This window comes from Physella acuta, unplaced genomic scaffold (genome assembly GCF_028476545.2).
Source record: "Physella acuta isolate Inbredline_101_S28 unplaced genomic scaffold, ASM2847654v3 ptg001393l, whole genome shotgun sequence".
NCBI classification, from domain to species: Eukaryota; Metazoa; Mollusca; class Gastropoda; family Physidae; genus Physella; species Physella acuta.
In genome coordinates this window covers 7,126-15,397 of record NW_026732908.1, presented here as the reverse complement: position 1 = coordinate 15,397, position 8,272 = coordinate 7,126, and the positions used below count along the sequence as shown (strand labels likewise).

General features: G+C 36.8%; 1 non-coding gene across 1 annotated transcript; it reads right to left on the bottom strand.

Moving 5' to 3' along the window:
- Window positions 1-2,267: 2,267 nt before the first annotated feature.
- Trnag-gcc (transfer RNA glycine (anticodon GCC)) lies at window positions 2,268-2,338 on the bottom strand. The gene has a single exon. It is a non-coding gene; the product is annotated as a tRNA-Gly (tRNA).
- Window positions 2,339-8,272: the final 5,934 nt, after the last annotated feature.

Below are 8,272 nucleotides of genomic sequence, written 5' to 3'. Positions count from 1 at the left end.
AGATAACATAATGAAATTGCGCTTAAATTGTCACTAGACTTTTTAACTTTTTTTTTTATCCTTGTGGATTCCATGAAACGCCTTGTCATGTAATACAAGTTGACGGTTTCCTCAGACTAAGGTCTATTGATGTCCACTTTCTTTCCCGTACTGGATTAGCCGCTACCTAATTGTGTACATGATAATCCACTGTCGCACTGTATAGACCAGTAACCCTTATCATATTGTGTACAGGATTATCGCTTTTTACACTGTGTACATTATTATCCTTTTTTTCCATTGTATACGGGATAATCCCTGCTATACTGTATACACGGGATAACCCATAATACCGGTTAGACACTTCTCACACTGTCTACTCACTAGACCCTTGTACACAGTGGCGTAGCGAGGTCAGGTGTCACCCGGTGCGGCACTTAATGGTGTCACCCCCAGAGGCGTAGCGACCCTTCCCGGGGACAAACTTTCACATTTTTGATTTGCACCGGACCCCCCTCAAACTTTCGATTTGCACCTCCCCCCTCAAACTTTCGATTTGCACCCCCATCAAGTTTTTCTCTATATATTTTGCTATTTTTTGCCTAGGTGTCACCCCCCCCTAAATGGTGTCACCCGGTGCGGTCCGCACCCCCCGCCCCCCCCCCCCCTCGCTACGCCTCTGCCTGTACAGTGTCTACACACTAGACCCTTGCCACACTGTTAACTTGATAGCCCTGTGTGTCTATATGAAAGCCCCTTCTCACTCACACACGATAGCACCTAGTCATACCATAATAGGAGAGCCCCTGCCTCACTGTTTAACAATGAGCTCCCCCCCTCCCCCCCCCCCCCCACCCCACTCAAGAAACTGAGCATCAAGTCAAAACGGCGCCGTTTCGTTTACTTCCGCCGAGGGCCTGCTGTGTCGTTCTTGTTGCCTAGCAACGCAAGCACCCCCATGCTGGTTACAGGAGAAACCTTTCGTTGTATCGCGCATCGTTAACCTACTGTAACAGCCTTTAAATGTGTGTGTGAGGGGGGGGGGTGTGAATTACGATTTGATTATTTTGTCCTAAGATGACCACAGCTTCACACGTCATTATTAACATGAATGTTTTTTTTTTTTTTTTTTTTTTTTTTTTCCCACATGTCGTAGGAATGTGAAACAAAATTAATTGTGAGACTCCAAAGTCTGTCACAGAAAAAAAAATCCGATGACTCCTACGTTAAGTCACTAAGCTGGAAGACCACTCTCTAGTCTATTTTAAAAACAAGAAGTTTGATAAATACAAAACAAATGAAAATAACTCGCGGTGGGATGTTAGTATTGAATTTCACTTGTACTTTTCTCTATTTATAGTGATCATGATCGTCTAGACTATTCCATTAGCATGTTTGAATGATACAAATTCAATTTACGTTGTGATACCTCTCTTATTAAATATAGTATTATAAGTATATAGTTTATTATCGAATAGACAATTACGATCAATGTATAAATAATTTGGGAATTAGCGTCTTTGGTAGATAATATTGGGTGATTCCGATTCCCGATCATCATATCTATGCATGTATGTATGTATGTATATATTTATACGGCTGGAGAAAACCCTTTAATATAAACAGTATGTGATTGATGAACTCAATTAGGGACCAGTGGCGTAGGCAGGGGGGTTAGGGGTGTCATAACCCCCCCCCCCCATAGAACCCCACGGTATATATATATATATATATATATATATATAAAGTTTGAGGGGGGTGCAAATCGAAAGTCTGAGGGGGGGGGGGGTGCAAATCGAAAGTTTGTCCCCGGGTAAAAATTGGAAACCCCCCTCCCCCATGAGACGATCCTGGCTACGCCACTGTTAGGGACGGAAATAAATCCCTTGAAAATCATTATTAAATTAGCAGCAATGAGAAGCAGGAATATGATCTCCCTTTAGGGAACCTGGTAGATATTACACAACACGTTATGACACTGCCAAAGTTTATGTTACATAATTTTTCTTTAGGGCCACACATTTCAATGTGCCATTTATCTCACTACGACTTTATTTAAAACTAAAAATAATTATAAGCTTTAAAAGAAATTTTAGAATCAAATCAGTTTACCTGTTAGTTTGATGTCTATTTATTCATTCATAGTTTTAGAAAACGCAGAAAATTAACAAAATGAAAGAAAATTAAAATAATGTTTATATGAAACGTTAATCCTTTGACCTAAACATTTAAATAAATCACATCTAACGCAAAAGCATTTCAATTTATTTGTACTTTTAAAAAAAAATTGCATCGACCGGGAATCGAACCCGGGTCACCCGCGTGGCAGGCGAGTATTCTACCACTAGACCACCGATGCCCACACTCAACATCCCATTCACATATTTTTGATCTAGCCTAAGCTAAATACATTTACTGATGATCTGACATTTTCAGGCTGTCATTCACAGGTCATTAGTTCATCAATCACCACAGGTAATAAATTAACTTGGAATCTCAAGGTCGTGTCTCAAATATCGGACATTTACCTGGTCCGTTCCCATTTAATTTTTGTCGCCATTTTTTTTAGTCTATGCATTGATCGGGTTGATTTGTTTTCGGTCTACCCACCTGAATCTGTAACTTCGGCGTAAAGTGTGGCCAACACTTAGCCCAGTCGCCGTTACTTTCCTTAACGCCAGCCCGGTACCCATTAGAGCTGGGTGGGCTCAGGGACAACCACCTGACTAGGCCCCGGGATCCGAACTTTCGAGTTAGCAGTCAAGCGCTCCACATCTCTCACTGGGTTTTTATAAACTCACGTGTATCTGACCAAACTAGTTACCTTTCCATTGATGCTATCTGGCTTACAATATACAATTTAAATATACATATATATATATATCTATATATATATATCTATATATATATATCTATATATATATCTATATATATATCTATATATATAGGTAGATATAGATATATATATATATAATCTCAACCAGAGTTTCTTCCAGGCTCGCCCCCCACCCACGAAGAAAGCCTACAACCCCCCCCCCCCTCCCCGAAAATTTTAGTCCGCCCCCTTCCCACCCCTGCCCCCGAACATTTCAAGTGCCCCCCCCCCCCCCCCCCCTCCGAAACACTGATCTCAACACGTTCGTCCTTACCGATCGTTCTATCGTAAGTCCTAAGCAACTCGTCACTCCACATTATTTCTTTCTTTCCCCGTGTATCCCAACAAATAAAACGTTCCCATTTTTTAAAAAGCCGCCGAATTTAAATGAGGAAAAAATTGTTTCTTCCGGTCATGTGATCTCGCCATTTCCGCCGCTCCAAAATAACAGCCATGACTCCTGAGCGTTCAATAACAATTCCGTTAATCCCGGTTTCTGTCAACGGAAATCCGAGATTCAAGGACTTTGTATTTTTTTTAATGTTATGTTTAATGTTTAATTCGGGGACGGCGTGGCCTAAGCGGTAGAGCGCTAGGCTGCTTACCTTTAAGTATCAAGTTCGAATCCGGGTCCAAGTCAGTGATACGTAAATGAGTCCTCCCAGCTCTGATAGGTACCTAACTCATCTTAGGGAAAATAAAGGTGGCTGAGCAAAGTGCTTGCTGCATTATCCCTTCATATGCCGAGGTCAAGAAACATATGAACTCATCTGCCCAATGAATCGCTACGTCTAAACAGGATTCTTTACATTTTTACAATGTTTAATTTAAACAAAACGAAAAAAATATTTTTGAAAAATTACAGTAATAGTTTTTACGTGTGGCGATACACAAAAAAATGGCGTCCTAGACAGAGAATAAATATGCTGGCACCGGAAGCAGACGCTCAATTTTTTTTTGCCTGCATATATATTATACATTAGGTGTCGCCAATCAAAAGACAGCACGCAACTATACAGGAGGGGTGTGTAGGGACGAGGGTGGGTGGGGGGGAGGGAGGGAGGGTGGAAGTGGTCGTCAGCTTAAAAAAGTTGGTGATGTTGTTGTCAGCCTGTTTTCTAAATTACAAATAGTTATTTTTTTTTAATATTTGAAAAAGCTTGCAAATAAAAATCATAATATTAATATTTAGTCGAAAGCAACAAATTCATTAATATGGGCGACTCATACTCATACTAGACATACTAAGGAATAAAGTAGATCTACATACATATATACAAAGTGTTTGTGTGTGTGTGTGTGCGTGTTATTGTGTGTGTGTGCGTATGTGTGTATGTGTGTGTGTGATATTTTAAGAGGAAAAAGAAGCAGGTTGTTTATTTAAGCCGTTTGTTGCCTGTAATAGTTGTGCTATTGTGCCCTTCCCTATCCACACTTCCCCTGCCCGACCCCATTCCCGACCCCCTGTCCGACCCCCCTGTCCAACCGTCTGCCTGACCCGCCTGCCCGACCCCCCCCCCCCCCCTGCCCGACCCCCCTGCCCGACCCCCCTGCCCGACCCCCCCTGCCCGACCCCCCCCCCCCCCCTACAGCATGACGAAACCCTATCAGGAATCGACTCGGGCAGCCTTGAAAGATCGATGGACACTAATCGCTTCCGGAAATGGCCGTCTTACGTGTCCCTAGCACCCACCTTTGGTCAGCGGGGAACTCTGTCCTTCCGGAGCTTAAGGACCAGGACAACGGTTGGGGTATGTAACTAGGACAACGGTTAGGGTATATATCTAGGACAACGGTTAGGGTATGTAATTAGGACAATGGTTAGGGTATATATCTAGGACAGTGGTTAGGGTATATAACTAGGACAACGGTTGGGGTATGTAACTAGGACAACGGTTAGGGTATATATCTAGGACAACGGTTAGGGTATGTAATTAGGACAATGGTTAGGGTATATATCTAGGACAGTGGTTAGGGTATATAACTAGGACAACGATTAGGGTATGTAACTAGGACAATGGTTAGGGTATATAACTAGGACAATGGTTAGGGTATGTAACTAAGAAAACGGTTAGGGTATATAACTAGGACAATGGTTAGAGTATATAACTAGGAAAACGGTTAGGGTATATAACTAGGACACCGGTGAAGAGTAGGCTATAGGCCTTTTGCCCATTTGGTTCTTAGATAGTTCTGGTTGTATAACCAGGAAATTTTAGAGCCTAGAACTTAAATCCTGTGTCAAATCGGAGCTTAAGGAGATTAGGTCGTGTCATTTAGACAACGTTGAAGTCTAAAGCGTAAGGCTTGTGTCGATTCAGAGCTTAGAGCTTATGGAGTTTAGCAGTGGCGTTGGCAGGTGGGGGTTAGAGGGGTTATACTTATACCCCCCCCCCCACCATAAACCCCTATATCTATATCTATATCTATATCTATATCTATATCTATATCTATATCTATATCTATATCTATATCTATATCTATATCTATATCTATATCTATATCTATATCTATATCTATATCTATATCTATATCTATATCTATATCTATATCTATATCTATATCTATATCTATATCTATATCTATATCTATATCTATATCTATATCTATATCTATATCTATATCTATATCTATATCTATATCTATATCTATATCTATATCTATATCTATATCTATATCTATATCTATATCTATATCTATATCTATATCTATATCTATATCTATATCTATATCTATATCTATATCTATATCTATATCTATATCTATATCTATATCTATATCTATATCTATATCTATATCTATATCTATATCTATATCTATATCTATATCTATATCTATATCTATATCTATATCTATATCTATATCTATATCTATATCTATATCTATATCTATATCTATATCTATATCTATATCTATATCTATATCTATATCTATATCTATATCTATATCTATATCTATATCTATATCTATATCTATATCTATATCTATATCTATATCTATATCTATATCTATATCTATATCTATATCTATATCTATATCTATATCTATATCTATATCTATATCTATATCTATATCTATATCTATATCTATATCTATATCTATATCTATATCTATATCTATATCTATATCTATATCTATATCTATATCTATATCTATATCTATATCTATATCTATATCTATATCTATATCTATATCTATATCTATATCTATATCTATATCTATATCTATATCTATATCTATATCTATGTCTATATCTATGTCTATGTCTATGTCTATGTCTATGTCTATATCTATATCTATATCTATATCTATATCTATATCTATATCTATATCTATATCTATATCTATATCTATATCTATATCTATATATATATATATATATATATATATATATATATATATATATAATGCCGGAAAAAAAGTGAACCCCCTCCCCATGAGACGATCCTGTGTGTACACTGGAGTTTAGAGCAAATGATTTGGATAAAATTGAAGCCATAGGGCTTAAGGCTTTTGTCCATTTGGAGTTTAGCTAGTTCATGTAATATAATTTGGACATAGGTGAAAGCCTAGAGCATGTGTCCGTTTGGAACTTAGAGCTAAGAGAGTTTAAGGCATATGATTTGGACAAAGTTAAAATCTTATCATAAGGCTTGCTTTGATGTGGGGCTTGGAGTTTTGGAAGAAAAAAAATTCATATGACTTGGACCTGTGTGGAGCTTAGTACATTTGACGGCACTTTTGGATAGTGGTATAGAAGTGGCATTGAAGTGGCATAGAAGTGGCATATGTACCCAGTTGCTACTACATTACTAGTGCCTAGCTGAAGCTAGCGATGGACATATGCCTAGCGGTTGTTTCCGTGTTCGGGACCTTGTGTGATCTGGTATTGGAATCAATGGTAGTATGTCTTACTTATACGGTACGGGGAGGTAAATGTCAGTTGTGGTCTGTGGCTTATTTTGGTTGCTAGTACCTATTTATTTTAATAGATAGACACGAATACACGCACAAACACATAAACATATATATATATATATATATATATATATATATATATATATATATATATATATATATATATATATATAGATATATAGATATATAGATATATACATATAAATATATATATACACACATATATATATATATATATATATATATATATATATATATATATATATATATATATATATATATATATATATATATGTTTATATGTTTACATATATATATATATATATATATATATATATATATATATATATATATATATATATATATATATATATATATATATATATATATATATATATATATATATATATATATATATATATATATATATATATATATATATATATATATATATATATATATATATATATATATATATATATATAGGCCTATATATAAGTCGTAATTTCCAGATGTCAGTACATTAAGTTCACAGAGTTCAGACCAGTACGTGACCGACATGAGTAGACAGGAACAACCCTAGGGGGGAGGACACTAATCAAATGGACGCGGACCTAAAGCGACTCACGGAGGTGTGGCGGAACTGTACGAGGTCATCGGACAAGTCAATCATGTCAGCTCTAATGACTCACGTTGGAGAAAAAAAAAATTCTCTCCTTCTCCGTCCTCCCCACACCTCCAACACACACATACACACACACCATTGTTGTGAGTGACATTGCCGACTTGTGCGTGACAGGTGAAAGATATTTCGAGAACATTCTGAAATTTAACAACGATACGTGTAACGTATGTTTGATTTTTCTTTATGTGTACATCTTTGGGGAGTCGGGGCGGTAGTGTGGACAAACCCGAGCCCCGACAACTAAGATCAAAGCAAAATAGCGACGGTATTGTTTACATTTCAATAACTCATCATTATACGCGTCATCATTCATTATATCTCTCGCACCAAGATTCATGATATATCTCGCACCAACATTCATTATATATATATATATATATATATATATATATATATATATATATATATATATATATATATATATATATATCACCAGTATTCATTATATCTCTCGCACCAACATTCATTATATCTCTCGCGCCAACATTCAACCTCTCGCACCAACATTCCTTCCCACCTAAATACTCTTTCAAAACCCCATGAACTCTCAGCAAGGCCACTCGGCTAAAAAAAATACACGATTAGTAACGGATTGATGAAACCCTTTTAAAATATTGCGTCAGTAATAATTTTCTATTCACAACAACACGCGACAGGGTACGCTAGTGCTAGATAAACATCTCACTATTTAAGTTCAAACAGATAAATTAGCTTAATCAAATAACTTCCTGTATTTTAAAAGCGTCCTTAATTAGATTTTGACCCTGCTACAAGTGCATCGTTGTGAAGTAAACACAACTGTGTTGATCTGGAAA